The sequence below is a fragment of the Cyprinus carpio genome, chromosome B21 (genome assembly GCF_018340385.1).
Source record: "Cyprinus carpio isolate SPL01 chromosome B21, ASM1834038v1, whole genome shotgun sequence".
In the NCBI taxonomy this organism is placed as follows: domain Eukaryota; kingdom Metazoa; phylum Chordata; class Actinopteri; order Cypriniformes; family Cyprinidae; genus Cyprinus; species Cyprinus carpio.
In genome coordinates this window covers 11,002,253-11,022,503 of record NC_056617.1, presented here as the reverse complement: position 1 = coordinate 11,022,503, position 20,251 = coordinate 11,002,253, and the positions used below count along the sequence as shown (strand labels likewise).

The following is a 20,251-nucleotide window of genomic DNA, read 5'->3' as shown; positions in this document are numbered from 1 at the left end:
ATCAACACAATTTAAAAAAATAAATAAAGTGTGTTTTGCATTCAAAATACATAAATAACAACTGCACTTATGTGTAGCTAACTGCAGTAAGTGTCAGCAATAGAGGTCGACTATATGGGTTTTTTTCTCTGGCCAATGCTGATATCTAGAAATCAGGGCAGCCAATGGCCGATATATGATTTTTTTTTTTTTTTTTGGCCGAAATGTTTGGCCAATTTTCCTTTTTTTTTTTCTCATAAAATTAGTATGAGTATGAGTAAATGTTTATTGCAGGGCACATGATAGTAATAGTAGTAGTAGTAGTAGTAGTATAATTCATAGTAATAATACATGGCTCAAACTTAAGCACCTTCTCAAAACAGTTCTGAAGCATGTTTTTTGTTTATGTTTGTTGACAGACACCAGTGTTTCCCACAGACATGCAAGCTTTACTGAAAACGGTCTTTTCAAAGATACATTCATATAAAAACATCCGCGCTGCATTTTAATTTTGAAACGCGCAGTGCTCAGTTTATTAAGTAGGCTTTAAGCCTTTTGGAAAAATCTATTTGTGGCGGTCAGTTTTAATACTGGACACTGCTATAATAAGTCAAATGGCCATAATTTAAGTGAAAACTAAAATAAATAAATAAATAAAAAATGAACTCATATTACACAGCGGTGAAGTGTCGCCCGATTACGCCAAACCCTCACTGGATGTCATGACAACAATGTCACGCAGGAAAACTTTAAATATCTTGCCTTCGCTTTCATTTCAGACCATCTCCAAATAGACATAAAAAATAAACAAATGACTTACAAGTGTAACATCCATTTATCAAAGTAGGAAATATAATTAATGCTTTTGAAATATGAAATGGAGGCGGGTCCGGATCTGGACCACAGTCCGGACTATTTTAAAAGGGCTGGTATAGTGTATAATATTACAAAAGCTTTTTATTTCAGAAAAAATGCTGATCTTTGGGTATTTTTCTATTCATCAAAGAATCCTGAAAAAATGTACTCAACTGTTTTAAATATGATAATAATAATAATAATAATAATAATAATAATAATAATAATAATAACAGCAAACAGATACAAAGCATATTAGAATGATTTCTGAAAGATCATGTGACACTGAAGACTGGAGTAATGCTGCTGAAAATGTAGCTTTGATCACAGGAATAAATCTAATTTTAAAATATTTTCAAATAGAAAGCAGTTATTTTAATATCAAAAATATTTCACAAGATTACTGCTTTCGCTGTATTTTGGATCAAATAAATGCAGGCTTGGTAAGCAGAAGAGAATTCTTAAAAAAACATTAAAAATCTTACTGTTCAAAAATGTTTTCCTGGTAGTGTCCATACACATATTCAAAATATGTTAATATTAACACATTTTGAATTTTAATATGGATAAGTTATTTTTACTAACCTATTTCTTCTGTGCCTAACTGTATTATATAGCCTAACTTCCCCCCCACTTTACACAGACTTTATAGATGTTTTTGCAAACACATTTCAGATTGGATGTGTCAAAGAAGGAGTACTTGAGCCTTACTGATGGTGCTGTGGGTACATAAAAACAAAAAGGTTGAAAAATACTGGCCTAAATTGAAGTCCTATGTATTATTTATACCCCAAAACACCATCAAATATTGAAGGTAAAGGCACTGAAGATAGAAAAACTTAAGTAACACAAAGTGCCATGCATGCCTCCATCATCACACGACTTAGTGTTAATACCCTCACAATGGCCCAAATCACACCCTGTGCCTGTGGGCGCTGGAGCCAGAACCTTCACACACTCAGAAGTGGCGAGCCCTCGCTCACAAGAATAAACACTGCGGAAGCATGTGAATTTTCGTGCCAGCTGGGAGGCTCAAGCTGGGTATTACAGAGACAGCTTGGACATTTCTTTCCTGTTCGGTTGCTTTCATTGGAAGTTTCAAATAGGCCCATGATCTTATAGCCCTGTAGCAAACACGCTGGAACAAAACCCAGCTACATCAGCTGAGCTTACACATGATTCTTGTGTAGGACAAACTAAAAGGGTCTTTTTCCAAAAAGGTGCCACTTTTTTCCCTCTATGATATGTTTAAAATTAAAGAAATAAAATCTGTAAGCACTTTTACTACTGTATGTGTCAAAACAGAAATTGTTAACCCTAAAGGGAAAAATGATATGGAAAAAAAATAGAAATTATATTATATATATAATATATTATTTATCTTAAATATATATATATATATTTATTATAAAAAAGGTCCCTCAAAAAAATTGCTATTTTGTAAAAATTATTATTTCCATAATGTAAGATAAAAAATTAAACTTTTATATATTTAGTTAGCCACCAAGTAAAATTTTTGGTTTTATTGTTTTTTATATTGGCACATTGCATTTAAATTTTACATAATGCATTTTGTGAGTGACAGGGAAACATTTAATGGAATTTTAGCTCATAACTTTAGATTGAGTTGTATTTTTGTTTACCGCACATTACCTTTTTTCTCCAAAAGTATGGAAGATTAAATATTAGTAAAAAATACAGTTTAGTAATTGATTCCCTGTTGAAGGTCCCTGATATAGAAATTAAGAACCTTAACTAATTTCAGAAATATTCATTAAAACATTTAACATCAAAATCAAAAAAACGATAATTTGTTCAAAAATCACTATTATTCAGCAAGGATGCATTAATTTGTTCAAAAGAATACCTTTTTTTTCCCTACAAGGATATAGGCCTATTAATTCGTCAAACGTGATTAATAGGTTATAATGTAACAAAAGACTTTTATTTCAAATAAATGCTGTTACTTTCTATTCATTAAAGAAACTTAAAAATGTAGCAGTTTGCACAAAATTCTTAAGCAGCACAACAATTTTCAACATTGATAATAATAAGAAATGTTTCTTGAGCACAAAATCAGCATATTAGAAAGATTTCTGAAGGATCATGTGACAGTGAAAACTGGAGTAATGGCTGCTGAAAATTATTAAAATATATAAAAAATTATTACAATATATTAAATTTTGAAATATATTAAAATAGAAAAGTTATTTTAAATTTTAATAGTATTTCACAATATTACAATACAATGTTTCTTCCTATACTTTATTTTTTGAGTCTTGGTGAGCAGACTACTTTCAAAATCATTAAAAATATTTACCGACCCCAAAGGTTTGAACAGTGTAAACGTTTTGTGTATATATTTGTGTTCTTCTGTATATATGGCTTTTAGCAATTAACAAATTAAAAAGTAAAAGGACCTTAATGATGCAGTGAGTCCAACCAGAAATCTCCATTAAGAGCACTTTACCAACATTCTTCCATGCACTTTTCATATATAAGGTTATCCTTCATCTCTTTTCTCCCAGAACCCATTTCTGAAAGCTCAGTGTGTTCAAGAGGGACTAACTGTACCTGAGAGAAATGGAGGTTCCGTTGACAGACTCTGACTGCCGTCTGCTCGGATTAAAGCCCTCCTGTGGGGCATAGTGCTCATTTCCACAGCACAGGATCATAAGAAAGGCTCTCCGAAAAGCCCGGTTCAGAAAAGCATATAGGAACGGATTCAAGCCCGAGTTGATGTAACCCAACCAGAGCCAAGCGGTCCACATCTGCCAGGGCACGCTGTAATTGATGAAGGGATCCACCATGTTGGTGATAAAGAAGGGCGCCCAGCACAGACAGAAGCAGCCCATGATGACAGCCAGCGTCTTGGCTGCCTTGGTTTCGTTCTTAATGCGACTGGAGCCTTGTTGATTGTGGTTGGGGGTAAGTCGAAGAAGGGGCTGAGCCGGCCCGGTGCAGTGAGCCGATTCGCCGAGCGTGTCCCATAGCGTTGACATAGATTCGCTGATAGGCGAGAACCATCAGCACCAGAGGCACATAGAAGGCCACGGTTGAACACACCAGAGCATAGGGTCGGTTCACCATAAACACACAAGTCGAATTATGGGAGGAGTTGAATTTTCTTTGTTCGATCTGGGAAATGACATGAAAAAACACAGAAAATAAAATTAAGGATGCATCAATATATAATAATGATATGTTGTAATGATATGATTACTGATAAATGGTTTGATATTGCAATTCTATCCTATTTTGTCGATAAAACTAAAATTAGTCATTTTAAAATGCAACAAGTGAAAGTACAGTATTAACAATGTATATGTTGTGATTTGCTAAAGATTACATTTACCAGAAATTAACCTTAGATTAAGCTTAAATTATTGTTAGATTCTGTAAAATGCCATCTACACACACACACACACACACACATATATAGTAGAAAAAAAAGCAGCCACAATGAAATATCCTAAATTGACCTGAACATAATATATATACCTATATACAATATTGACTAATAAATTAAAAAATCCCTAATATCGGTAACCAATATTACTGATAACCAATATTGTACTGATTTATCACCTGAGGTCTTAACAAATAAAGATCTAGATCTAACAAATAAATGAATACAACATAATTCTATACAACCAATTTTTATAATCACTACTGTTCAAGCTGCATTTACTTTAAATTATCAAATAGTAAAAACAGTAATATTGTAATACATTACAATTTAAAATAAATTATTTATATTTTTATATATTTTAAAGTGTAATTTATTCCTATGGTGGCAAAACTACAGCCATTACTCCAGTCTTCAGTGTCACAATTATTTGAAATATAATTTTTTGTAGCAATGTAAAAGTCTTTACCATCGCTTTAAACCAATTTAATGCATTATTTTGAATACTAAAAAATATATTTTTTAAATTAATAAATGCTGACTTCCCACTTTTGAACAGTGGTGTAATCTGTTGAATTCATATTCAATTTTTTAAAATATATTTTATTATTTTAATTACCAAAAATATAACCTTCCTTAAAATGGTAACACTCAATAAGTAACATAATTTAGAGCCTTTCTACAATATAGCCAAAGTAAATAACATCATTCCATTTTTTTAATTGTTACATACAATTTAAAAAAAATTGTATGTAACATACAATTTTTAAAAAATGTAAAAAAAAAAAATGTACCCTGAATTTGTGGCGTTTTTTTTTAAAACAAAGTTTTTTTTATGCATCTTACAGAGATCTAGCAGATAGTGATTACTTAAAAGATATATAACATCAGCATAATAAGAAGAATGTATCCAACCGCTCTTTACTTACAAAGCTCTCAATTCCAATGGTATTCCAACTTTGCATGATGGGAAAAGAGATGAAAATGGGGATGACCCAGCATCCAACCAGCATCAGCGAGACTCTCACAGGTGTCATCTTGTTATTGTAGACCAGAGGCTGACAGCAAATCGCATAGTACCTGCCCAAGACAGGAAAGGGCAAACATCTCAAGAATGATACATGGATGCTGTCAGGCAGTACAGTGTCTTTCGTAATCAATATGTCCCCACATACTGTACTTTCACATACCCAGATGATTCTGCTGATCTTTCCTTGAAAAGCTAACGCTGTGAATTATGTACACCCAGAAAATATGCTCTCACTAGAGACTGCAGAAGCAAAGACATCATGAGCCATGGGAATCATACGGATGGAGAAAGAACTTGTTGATACAGTGGGACAGATAAACAGAATTTGTTGCTCAAAAGAGAGAGAGAGAGGCTTTGAGAGACTAAGAATGAGTCATGTTACTGCCATATGGAGCAGGTGCGGTTGCATAAATCACAGCTGCTCTCATATGGGCCAAGAGAGCTGCGGTCTTACTAATGGGTGAGCATGAGAAAATCTGCATACGTAATCCAGCAAATTACACATAATTAGCTGACACACTGACAAACCCCTGGAGTTAGTGTCAAGACATAAACTATGTGTTTCTTTTTTGTGAGTACATTTCTGAATGTACAGTTCACTCTGTGAGTTGTAAATAAAACACATTTTACAATCAAAGAAACATAACTATTAGGAATCGGACAAAATAGAAATTAGACATTATAACACAGGCTGGACATCATCTTTACATATAACACAGCAAGGTGCCAGAAAAGCATTGTAGAACATTGTAATTTGTGTATGCACGATTACAGGGCTTAAACCTTTCAGAGTGCCTCTGGTTGCCAAAATGCAAATCCTACAGTTTAGAGAGGGAAAAAAAGTTACAATAAACTGCATGCATGAATAAATAAATCCAAAATTTTGGAATGATAAATCTTTTTGAAAGACATCTCTTATGTTTACCAAGGCTGCATTTATTTGATGAAAAATCCAATAAGAACAGTAATATTGTGAAATATTATTAGAATTTTAAATAACAGTTTTCTATTTTAATATATATTTTTAAATATTATTTATTCTTCTTATATTCCAGTCTTCAGTGCCACATGATCCTTCAGAAATCATTCTAAAGTGCTGATTTGGTGCTTAATTATTATTGCTGCTTTAATTTGTAATGATATTTCACAATATAACAGTTTTTACTGTATTTTTTGATCCAATAAATGCAGCTGTGGTAAGCATAAAATACTTAAAATAAAGATCTTAATTATTCCAATTATTTGACTGTCATGAACCAAACAGGTTTTAGAGAGAAAAAAAACATATCATCAAATCTAGCGAAGAAGACTGTTGTCCCAAAGCTATTACGCACATGACAACATGTTCTAATTTAAGACCTATTTTCTCAATATTGCCATGGCAACACAAGCAGTTATTTGTGTAGAACAACATTAGTCATTATTTTTGTTTTGTTTCTATATTAGCTATACAAACACACTCACCTGTCCAGTGCAATGCAGCACAGATGCAGAATAGACGCAGAGGTTAGCAGCACGTCCAGTGTGGTACGGATCAAGCAGAACGTCTCTCCATATTTCCATTGACCTGTGGTCAGCTCTATGGCTGCCAGCGGCATCACAACAAGTGCAACTAGAAGGTCTGCAAATGCCAGTGATACAACGAAGAAGTTGGTCTTCTTCTTCCTATATACGGAACAGTAAATAAACAAAAATAGCAGTATAATAAACATTTTATTTTAGTGTCTATACACAGAAAAATACTCATGTTTAAGCTATAATGATACTTTATCATACTCAAGAGCCCTCACAGACTGATGCATTTCCAGTTATGTTATATTACCCGGGTATCAAGTTACAGAAAATTAGTTAAATCTGCTAGTTGAGAGTTTGTAATACAATGGCTGAGGGAGGGATGGCAAATTTGAAAAAAAAAAAAAAAAAAAACGATATCATGGATTTTTTTTTTCTTTTGCTGTTGGAGAAAATTGGAACATAAAAAACTATATTTCTTTCAGTTCACCGCTATTGACGTTTACCCAATTATAATGACCTCAGCTTCCGAGAACACAGAAAATGTTAAAACGATCCATTTTAACTTATTTAACTTAACCATTTTAAAGTATGAACAATCTGCCATTGGTTGGAAAAATAGATGGCTCCACCCCAAACTCACGCCATTGGTTGAGCTATTGTTGCTATGTGGGGCTGATCAGAATTCTCAAACAAACAGAGCAATGTTTTGAAAACACCAGAGAACCACAGTGTTACTTGTTTGTAACATCAAAGGGATAGTTCACCCGTTCCAAACCCGTAAGACCTTCATTTATCTTCGAAACACAAATTAAGATATTTTTCTGACCCTGCATAGACCTCTGTTCAAGGGCCAGAAGGACATTGTTAAAATAGTCCATGTGACATCAGTGGTTCAAATACTTTTATGTGTGGAAAGAAAACAAAAGTATCAACTTTATTCAACAATTTCATCAAAAAATGTCTTAAATTGTGTTCCGAAGATGACAACGAAGGACTTACGGGTTTGGAACGACATGAGGGTGAGTAATTCATGACAGACATTTTTGCGTGAACTAGCCAATCCCTTTAACCTACAAATGCCTTACTTTTAGATATCTTGCATATTAAACTTATATAGTATTTATTGTAAAATCAAAAATGTACACTGACACAGCCAATTTAAATGTAGATATGAAACAGCATTACCTTAGCTTTCTGTCTTTACAGAGAGCCACCATCACAAGCAAATTTCCAAGTGCAGTCAGTATAATGATGGTCACCAGGATAACAGACAGCATTATCTTCGAAGTGTGTTTAGACACACCTTCATCCACTGAACTGTAGACAAAAATACACAGGCAATTATATATAAACAGATAAGATCAATACTTATATATGTAATCAAATATTTTGAGGTGGTTCTTACTCGTCCGCTGAGCCTGATGATGTGGCCATCACTGGTCATCTGTATGGAAGTGGTCAGATGGGGTTTTGTTCACACAAGACAATGCAGTCCCTCTCCTGTGGGATAAACACAACTGTTTTGTGTTCTCACATCCCAAATTCAATCATATTCTTTCAGCATGAGCTTCAAAGTGAGAGCACTGAGACTAAACCATCAGCACGTTTGTAAATGAAACACAGGCTGGTAGGATATAACAAATAAATATGAGCCATGATGAGTGTCTGACCATCTTCCTTTCTAAGCAAAACTAACTACAGGCTCACAAGAACTAATCATTGCATGCTGTCAATCAGCATTTTGTTGACCAAATCAGTGATTTGAAATTTACTTTGTTACAGAAATTAGGACCTAAAAAATATTAATATTCCTAATAACCATTGCACATAGCAAATAACCTAATAAACTTTAAACATTGCAATGCAATGTCTAAAATGTGCAAATTTGAATGGAATACAAGACGTGTGAATATTTAATATATTAGCAGTATCTGTGAAATGAAGCCATTGTAAACTGACTTGGAAAGTGACTCTTCTCTTGCATTTTTTCTATAGCTTGCTTCCTTACTTGGCATATTACGATTATTATAACTACAAAAAATATTTTTTATATATTTACATTTATATTTATGCATTTAGCAAACCCTTGTGTGTGTATATATATATATATATATATATATATATATATATATATATATATATATACATATATCAGTTCTTCTCTGCTGGCTTAAAATTAAAACACTAATAATAAAAACTACTAGAAAAAAAATAATTAAAATCAATATAAAAAAAAAATAATTTTGAAATACAGTGTTTTTACTATTTTAAATAACTGTTTTCTATTTGAAATTTGAATATATTTTAAAATGAAAAAAGTTGAATTTTAGCATCATTACTCCACTCACATGATCCTTGAGAAATCATTCTAATATTATGATTTGCTGCTCAAAAAAAAAGAAAAAAAAGGGGAAAAAAAAACATTTATTATCATTAATATTATGTTGAAAACAGCTGAGTAGAATTTTTTCAGGTTTCTTTGATGTATAGAAACCTCAGAAGAACAGCGTTTATCAGAAATAGAAATCATTTGTAACATTATAAATGTCTTCATCATCACTTTTGATCAGTTTAAAGCATTCTTGCTAAATAAAAGTATTAATTTCTATAACCCCAAAGGTCCGGAACATTTAGTTATACAAAAAATGTTTTAATAAACAACATGCATAACAAATCAACACAATTTAAAAAAATAAATAAAGTGTGTTTTGCATTCAAAATACATAAATAACAACTGCACTTATGTGTAGCTAACTGCAGTAAGTGTCAGCAATAGAGGTCGACTGATATGGGTTTTTCTCTGGCCAATGCTGATATCTAGAAATCAGGGCAGCCAATGGCCGATATATGATTTTTTTTTTTTTTTTTTGGCCGAAATGTTTGGCCAATTTTCCTTTTTTTTTTTCTCATAAAATTAGTATGAGTATGAGTAAATGATTATTGCAGGGCACAAGATGGTAATAAGTAGTAGTAGTAGCATAATTCATAGTAATAATACATGGCTCAAAGCACCTTCTCAAAACAGTTCTGAAGCATGCTTTTGGTTTATGTTTGTTGACAGACACCACAAGTGTTTTCCCACAGACATGCAAGCTTTACTGAAAACGGTCTTTTCAAAGATACATTCATATAAAAACATCCGCGCTGCATTTTAATTTTGAAACGCGCAGTGCTCAGTTTATTAAGTAGGCTTTAAGCCTTTTGGAAAAATCTATTTGTGGCGGTCAGTTTTAATACTGGACACTGCTATAATAAGTCAAATGGCCATAATTTAAGTGAAAACTAAAAATAAATAAATAAATAAAAAAATGAACTCATATTACACAGCGTGTGAATTGTCGCCCGATTACGCCAAACCCTCACTGGATGTCATGACAACAATGTCACGCAGGAAAACTTTAAATATCTTGCCTTCGCTTTCATTTCAGACCATCTCCAAATAGACATAAAAAATAAACAAATGACTTACAAGTGTAACATCCATTTATCAAAGTAGGAAATATAATTAATGCTTTTGAAATATGAAATGGAGGCGGGTCCGGATCTGGACCACAGTCCGGACTATTTTAAAAGGGCTGGTATAGTGTATAATATTACAAAAGCTTTTTATTTCAGAAAAATGCTGATCTTTGGGTATTTCTATTCATCAAAGAATCCTGAAAAAATGTACTCAACTGTTTTAAATATTGATGATAATAATAATAATAATAATAATAATAATAATAATAATAATAACAGCAAACAGCAAATCAGCATATTAGAATGATTTCTGAAAGATCAATAAACAATGAAGACTGGAGTAATGCTGCTGAAAAATGTAGCTTTGATCACAGGAATAAATCTAATTTTAAAATATTTTCAAATAGAAAGCAGTTATTTTAATATCAAAAATATTTCACAAGATTACTGCTTTCGCTGTATTTTGGATCAAATAAATGCAGGCTTTGTAAGCAGAAGAGAATTCTTAAAAAAACATTAAAAATCTTACTGTTCAAAAATGTTTTCCTGGTAGTGTCCATACACATATTCAAAATATGTTAATATTAACACATTTTGAATTTTAATATGGATAATTATTTTACTAACCTATTCATCTGTGCCTAACTTATAATATAGCCTAACTTTCCCCCACTTTACAGACTTTATAGATGTTTTTGCAAACACATTTCAGATTGGATGTCAAAGAAGGAGTACTTGAGCCTTACTGATGGTGCTGTGGGGTACATAAAACAAAAAAGGTTGAAAAATACTGGCCTAAATTGAAGTCCTATGTATTATTATACCCTCAAAACACATCAAATATTGAAGGTAAGGCACTGAAGATAGAAAAACTTAAACACAAAGTGCATGCACTCCATCATCACACCGTTAATACCCACAGTGGCCAAATCACACCCTGTGCCTGTGGCGCTGGAGCCAGAACTCACGCAGAAGTGGCGAGACCGCTCACAGAATAAACACTGGAAGCATGTGATGTATTTGCCCAGCTGGGAGGCTCAAGTGGGTATTACAGAGACAGCTTGGACATTTCTTTCCTGTTCTGTTGCTTTCATTTGAGTTTCAAATGAGCCACATGATTATTATAGCCCTGTATCAAACACGCTGAACAAAACAACAGCTACACAGCTGATCTACACATGATTCTTGTGTAGGACAAACTAAAAGGGTCTTTCTACAAAACAGGTGCCACTTGTTTCCCTCATATGCATATGTTTAAATTAATGTAACAATCAATATCTGTAAGCAGCTTTTACTACTGTATGTGTCAACACAGAATATTGTGTAACCCCTAAGGAAACATGATGATGGAAAAAAGAATATGAAATTATATATATATATATATATATATATATATATATATATATATATATATATATATATATATATATATATATACATACAGGTCCTTCTCAAAAAATTAGCACATTGTGATAAAAGTTCATTATTTTCCATAATGTAATGATAAAAATTAAACTTTCATAGGCTATATTTTAGATTCATTGCACACCAAGTGAAATATTTCAGGTCTTTTATTGTTTTAATACTGATGATTTTGGCATACAGCTCATGAAAACCCAAAATTCCTATCTCAAAAAATTAGCATATCATGAACAAGGTTCTCTAAACGAGCTATTAACCTAATCATCTGAATCAACTAATTAACTCTAAACACCTGCAAAAGATTCCTGAGGCTTTTAAAAACTCCCAGCCTGGTTCATTACTAAAAAAAACCGCAAACAAAGAAAATACTGAACAAATAACCTCTTTCCCAGAAGGCCATCATTGACACCCTCAAGCGAGAGGGTAAGACACAGAAAGAAATTTCTGAACGAATAGGCTGTTCCCAGAGTGCTGTATCAAGGCACCTCAGTGGGAAGTCTGTGGGAAGGAAAAAGTGTGGCAAAAAACGCTGCACAACAAGAAGAGGTGACCGGAACCCTGAGGAAGATTGTGGAGAAGGACCGATTCCAGACCTTGGGGGACCTGCGGAAGCAGTGGACTGAGTCTGGAGTAGAAACATCCAGAGCCACCGTGCACAGGCGTGTGCTTTTGAACCAGAAACAGCGGCAGAAGCGCCTGAACTGGGCTACAGAGAAGCAGCACTGGACTGTTGCTCATCCAAACAAATTACTTCTTACGAAAGAAAACAAATCATGCAATTCATAAATAAATCAACCAGACACAGTCTGGAGGATAGACTGGGGAGAAGGAAAAAACAAAATGCCTGAAGTCCAGTGTCACGTACCCACAGTCAGTGATGGTCTGGGGTGCCATGTCAGCTGCTGGTGTTGGTCCACTGTGTTTTATCAAGGGCAGGGTCAATGCAGCTAGCTATCAGGAGATTTTGGAGCACTTCATGCTTCCATCTGCTGAAAAGCTTTATGGAGATGAAGATTTCATTTTTTCAGCACGACCTGTCACCTGCTCACAGTGCCAAAACCACTGGTAAATGGTTTACTGACCATGGTATTACTGTGCTCAATTGGCCTGCCAACTCTCCTGACCTGAACCCCATAGAGAATCTGTGGGATATTGTGAAGAGAAAGTTGAGAGACGCAAGACCCAACACTCTGGATGAGCTTAAGGCCGCTATCGAAGCATCCTGGGCCTCCATAACACCTCAGCAGTGCCACAGGCTGATTGCCTCCATGCCACGCCGCATTGAAGCAGTCATTTCTGCAAAAGGATTCCCGACCAAGTATTGAGTGCATAACTGAACATAATTATTTGAAGGTTGACTTTTTTTGTATTAAAAACACTTTTCTTTTATTGGTCGGATGAAATATGCAAATTTTTTTGAGATAGGAATTTGGGGTTTTCATGAGCTGTATGCCAAAATCATCAGTATTAAAACAATAAAAGACCTGAAATATTTCAGTTGGTGTGCAATGAATCTAAAATATATTAAAAAATCATTTTTGTCATTACATTATGGAAAATAATGAGCAAAAATACAGTAAAATTAATTATTGATAAATTAATTATTATTAACATATATATATATATATATATATATATATATATATAAATATATGATGAAAATGATACAGTATATTAATGCTTTTGTTGTCTCTTGCAAATGTTTGTGTTCACCCAAGAAACTTAGCGTTTGCAAAGTTTTGTATTATTTAAGCAAACACAAATTTTCTCAGAAAATACAAAAGCTTTGCAAGAGAACACAAAAGCATTACATTTTTATAATTATTATTTTATATTGGAATTTAAATCTAGTATTTTGTTTGTATTCCTTTTTTAATTTTGAATTGGCATATTGTATTATTATAAATCCTTAACAATGTCCCTAGTTTGTGTGTCAATCCTGTTAGCATCATACAATATATACCCAGTTATAATGCACTATTATTTCATAAATCACACTTTCTGAAAGTACATTTTAAGGACAAATTAAAGTGTCTTCCTTTTACCACCTTATCTAATATTTTATCATGTTTTTCAGTAGGTGACAATCTTAAAATGTCAACCCTGTTACCATGATTTTGTATGGTAAACAACTGACAAATGAAAAGTATACATCTATAAAAACATTACTATTAAATTATCTTTCTAAGAAGCAAGCAACATTGTTTCATAATCTTGAGCACAACAAGGCTTGTCAAATTAAACTGTAACTGTCAACTCTGTTACCTTTCAGAATCTATACAATTAATGTCCTAAAATGCATCCATTTAGCTTACGATACCATAATGCAATTAACACTTAACAATTTTTTTTTTTCAGTCATATGAAACTTCAAAATCAAACTGGGACAGGCACCCGTTCATCAAATGATCAAAAAGACAGCTGATGCCATGTGACACAACACTAAATTTTACTAATCTTGTCTCATAATATCTAAGAGTTCACTGTTTCCTTCAGCTCAAGGGATTTCAAACATAGCTAACTGTCTGAAGCATATAGATCTATTCTGAAAAAACGAATCTGAACATTCCTGTTTTTACAAAAGCATTAAATAAATTGGGAGTTCAAACTATATTTGTGAATTAACACTCCTAATGAACATGTTATACTTGAAACCGCACCCAAAAGTGATACATCACAACCTGAATGCTTCACTATCGAACAATTGACAAAAACACTAAAACATGGTTGTATTAAATAAAATATTAGACTAATATATTACAATCAAACAGGTAGCTCTATAGGTTTCAATAAGGATCTACCTCAGCAAACACCCATAACTCTTGGTAAGTTAGTGTCACTTTAATAAATTGGCAATACTTACTGGATTTCTCTGGTTTTCTCTAGTTTCTCTGATTTGATTGATTTCTCTTATATGAAGATTAACGTGACATAATTGACATGATGAAAAGAATCTGCACTGACAAACCCTCTAATAACTGATTTTGACACCTTCCCACACAACCTCTTTTTTCATTTCATGCCACCAGAAAAACTGAGTGGCATTTGCATTTAAAGTGATAAATCACAATCTGTGGTGAAAAGAAAACATAAGCTATAAGCCTCACACAAGTTATGAGAGTGACATTTTCCCACCATCATAAAACCCATATTGGTGTAACATATATGTAGTGGTCTTAAACACACATTTATCATGTAGTTATGGATTTACATGTCTACAACAATAACAATCCGTAAAATAGTCTTTGATCACAAAAACATACAATAAAATTAGCATTATATGTATCTTAATTTTACTATATATGTAAAATAAATACAGTAAAAGCTATTATTAGGTTTCAGTCTTGAAAGGATCACCCAAAGGTTGCACCCAAATTCCTCTAAAATCTGATTAGTAAACAAATAAACTCTGATATTCTCTAATTGAAACTAAGAGCGCCAATATTGTAATAAATACAAATGGAATAATTTTGGGATCTAATTTGTTATTAGTAACTTTGTGGAATTTAGAAGAAAAAAAATCAATAACCATAATAACAGTAGGCTACTACAATTATTAAAATATTTTAAAACAGACATTAACGGTAGCTACTTTAATGACCTGTTGCACATTTTGGCACTTGAAGGCATTTAAGTGCAAAGCAGCATCATTCAGATAAGTTTACTCACCCAGAGGCTCCGTGTTTCAGACGTCTTTGTGAATCCACACGTATTTCTATAAACTGTCATATTCCATCCCAGTTAATCGAAGACTGAAGTGCTCTTCTCTGCCCTGTGTTACAGTTAAACAGCGGCAGCAAACAGCAGATCATCTGTTGATGTAAGTGCACCGGCGCGCTTAGTCTCTGTCTGTCCAAAGCACGAGTCTGAAACAAACCACAACAGAGCAACAGCGACACCTGGAGCTTCACTTCACAGTACTGCGCTCAGACATCGAATCTACGTACCTACAAATGTTGTTGTTGTTGTTGTTTTTTTGTACAAAAATTTTTCTGATTTTATTACTTATTTTACTAAATATGATTTTATTTGCAATATTCACTGAAAAAGGTACAAAGCTGTCACTAACATAATAGCTACCAAATCTAAACCTTTTTCTGAGAGGGATATGTACTTTGCACATACATGTGTCAGTTGTTATACTGAGCAAAATAGGATGCTATAGTAGTACACTGTCAAAAATATAAATGGGGGATAAATGATTATGAAGTTAGGGAATAAGAAATCTGATGACGGATGAGACCACGTTCCTTGAAGATCCTCAATCTGAGGCTTCTTTATGCCACTAGATGGTGCAAGATTACCATACATAACCCATATCTTACTGAATGACCGGTATATTGTGCTGCTGAATGTGTTTGTCTTTAGTATATATTTGCTAGGTCGATACAATCATGATATATAGTCCCTATAAATTATTTACATATTTACAGATGTGGTCAGATAACCTGGAAAGGACATTGCAAAGTAGGTTTTTCATGCCCTGCAAAAACTTGTGTAGGCTAGATATTGGTCACACAAGTAAAAATTAATTACCGAATAGACGAAAACATAATATAATAATAAAAATAACAACAACAACAATAATAATAAAAATAATAAAATTTGTTGCAATGTTGACTCCGGTTAAGATTTTTTTTTTTTTTTCTTTTTTTTAGCAAACAAGAATTTACTTTGATTTACATAAACTAGTGTTGGTAAAAAAAAAAAAAAAAAAGGTTAGGTTCATCTGTTGGTGGACACCTCTTGTATTCAGCTTGTCTTCAGTCTGCAATATTAAATAAAACGTAGCTTGCATTCAGTGGCCTTACATGACAACCTCCTGTGGGTTATTGATATTACCGGCATTTATTGAGCTGTTCTGCTCCCTTTACCATTAAAGGAAGGCCAGTTCCTTTACAGCTGATGCTGTATGTCAGAATTCAGCTTAATTGCAAGTGAAAGAACAAAACCAAGTAAGGAAGCTGCACAATACAATCTATTTCAATTCAGTGACACAAGATAAAAACATTCACACACACGCTGTTTATCAAGAAAGGTGATAATGAAATTGCTTATTAATGTTAATAGACACAGCTGAATGAGTTGTAAAGTTGAGTGCACAGCAGAAGAAAGGAAGTGGTGCTGTGCTGCTGCAGACAGTGGTGAAATTTTAGACAGCTTCTGTGTTTCTGGTGACTTTGCACTCTTTGGTATTGAACAGATTTCAATACTGAAGGCAGTTAATGCTTGTTTTTTTATTCTGAGAAAATCAGAGTGCTGAATTATTTCATTGTAGTAAGAGAAACTGAACTAGGGAGAAGGAAAAGTGTTGTAACAAAATCATATTTTGGTCAAATGCAACATATTAAAGGAATATAAAACAAAAACTACTATTGTCAGATTATTAGAAACATGAAAATAAAATAAAATAAAATAAAATAAAATAAAATAAAATAAAATGTTAATTGCCTACATCATTATCATTGGAAACTCATCAAATTAAATAATATAAAAATACAATAAAATAACAATTATTATTGTCAATATATTACACCTACGTATAACATAGTATAATTGAAAATTCATAAAATTAAAAAAAGAAAATCAATCAATCAATCCAAACTAAAAATGATTATTGTCAATAATTTACTACATAAAATGTTATTGGAAATTAATAAAAAATAATAATAATTGCAAATTATTATTAAAAAAATTATAAGAAATAAGTATTATTCCCAATGCTTTACAAAGCTCCAGCTATGTTTGTAAAGTCTTAGTCTTTTATAAAGGTTGGTTGTCAGCTGTTATATCAGGCCTAGATTTCATCATGGAAAAAATAAATGATGTTGATGAGCTTGGCAAATGCAGGATAGAGTTTATCTTAAATGGTTTACTGGGCAGCGTGTGCTTTTTCTCAGACATGTGCCTCACAGACTCGCTGGGTGAAAATAATGATTTGCATGACTCTTGTTCAGTCTGTTGTTATTGATTTACTCTCAAGCAGTTGTTCTGAACCAGAGAGTCGGACATGTTCCCAGCACAAAAGAGAATAAATATACTCCTACACCATCATTTTTTGTTTCAACGTTCTGTTTAATCGCTGTGGTTACAGAGAAGCGTCGCTGTAGATTGGTAAAAGAGATTGGTGTTAAATCGTCATGATTTGCACGTAGGGGCTTTCATTGCTTGCCCTTGTCCCTCAACTGAATAGGTCAGAGCTTACACTAACTCTTGGCTTATGATTAGGAATTGATTGTTATGTGCAGTCCGTTTGAATGAGAGGACCTGGGGTCAGGAGCTGAGGTCATCGTGCCACATCCTCCTCTGAGCCATAAAATCAAAACACACATCCTGAGTGCAGGGGTAAAGCAAGACACACACCAACTGCACCTCGGAGCCTGCGCATGCAACCTTAGGGTGCTTTATAATTCCCTGGCTGTTTGGAAATGAGTGAATAATCCGGGCAAATGGAGCGGCGTGTGTGCCTAGGCATTTTCAGCATCCTGTGTCCACACTGCCAGAGTGTATTATTAACCTCGGGGAGGTCATCGAGTCAGGCCGTTCTCTGAAAAGGAGCAGAGCAAGTTTCCAGTGAACCTGCTTTGGAATTTATCACACAGAACTGATCAGTGTAGCTGGCACAAGAGTTAATATTCAAACCGCTCAGAGGATCTGAAAATTATCAATTTGGAACTATATTGTGAAAGCTATGCAAACACATTTATATATATGGCTGTTCAGTCAATGCTAATTCACACTTTTTTGATTAATGAATGAAATAAGATCTGTTGTTGACAATATTTGAAGGCTTTCACACTTTGTTCTATACATACCCTACTGTTTAAAAGTTTGTAGTCAGTAAGATATATATTTTTAAAGAAATTAATACTTTTATTCAGCGAGGATGCATTCAGTTGATCGAAAATTTAAAAAATGACATTTATAATATTACAAAAGATGTCTATTTCAAATAAATGCTGTTCTTTTGAGGTTTTTATTCTTTAAAGAATCCTGAAAATAAAAAAAAATCCCGGTTTCCATAAAAATATTAAGCAGCACAGCTGTTTTACACTTTATTTTTTAACTGAAAAATTCTAACTTTTTATCTCAGGGATAAATTACATTTGAAAAAATATATTAAACTGGTGGTGGTTGAGGAGATTATCCCCCTTCTATGTAAAGCACTTTGAGTGCCCAGAAAAGTGCTATATAAATGTAAGGAATTATTATTATTATTAAATAATTAACAGTTAAATAACTAATTAAACAATTAAATAAAAATAATGTATAAAACTAAAATAATGTATAACTAAAATTAAATATTTCACAATATTACATAATGTCATAATATTTCACAAATACACATTTTTACAATATTTTTGATCAAATAAATACAGCATCTGAGCTTAACAGACTTCTTTTAAATAAATAAATAAATACTTATAAATACACACACATGCAGGTATATATTTAAGAAAAATATGTTTATATGTTTTACACAGTACACACACATATGATACAAACAAAAACTTTTATTTTGGGTGCAATTAATCATTGCCCAGCACTCATTTTTATATTTTCAGTTTTATTATTTCAGCCATTTCAGTACATCAAGTTAAACTAAATGAAAATGAGAAATGTTTCCTTGGCAAGTGGCTGAAACAAAATAAGTTTAGGTTATTGTATATTTTATTTTATTTCAGCTAACATTTACTTTATTTCGAGAAACAAAATTTGTATAAAAAAAAAATAAAATTATGGTTTTCGTTTTAGTTAACTATAACAACCCTTCCTCAGACATGAATACTGAAGGTGTTATGTACAAACTGCTAACAAGTTGCTATATAACTACTTAAAATCATCATGGAAATCTGCAACATTCTACATGAGCATGCAAGAAACTCACAACAGATTTCTCACAACAAACTTGTAAATTGCAAACAACAGACTTGCAATTAATTTCAAAAGTGTTCAGAAATTCTTCACTAGAGAACAGAACAAATGTCGGCGCTCCAAGTTTGCTTCTGATTTTTTATGTTTGTCAGATTGTTAGGCCATAAGCCAAGTCTGGTCAAGTCTGTTTCATATGCCGTCCTAATAGGGTTATACATAAAACATCAACACCTGCTCCATTCTCAGGAAGGATTGAGCTGTTTCCTACTTTAAAATAACTCACTCTCTATATATTCAAACAGAGACCACAGTTCAAGACCATCAAGTCATTAGCATTCACACCTGTGTGTTTGAGATAAAGCATGTAAAAAACCAAAGCATATAAGTGCATAGTGGCTTACAGGTGGCAAGCTGTTTTTTTACAGTTTGCTCAGTAGGTGACAAGACGTCTACTGTCAGTAAACAGGATGCAGCAGCCACTTAATGACACATTAGTGCCACCCAGACAGGGTTAATGCTCTGACAAACACTGAGTCAAGAGTGTAATTGTTCCACTGGGTGCTCTGTTTAGAAGTAATGGCACTGTCTTACAGAGGTTTATGCTGAAGTCTAAAACTGGTAGAACTGTTTTGCGATCAATTATTAATTCTAATTAAAGTTCTTTAATAATACATCAGCATTAATGTTCATTGGTGTTTTAAGAAACT

The 20,251-nt window shown here is 33.0% G+C and overlaps 1 pseudogene; it reads right to left on the bottom strand.

Annotated features, from left to right (window-relative positions):
• LOC109045711 overlaps window positions 1-15,576 on the bottom strand; it is a 32,511-nt pseudogene extending 16,935 nt beyond the window's left edge.
• Between the last annotated feature and the right edge of the window lie 4,675 nt (window positions 15,577-20,251).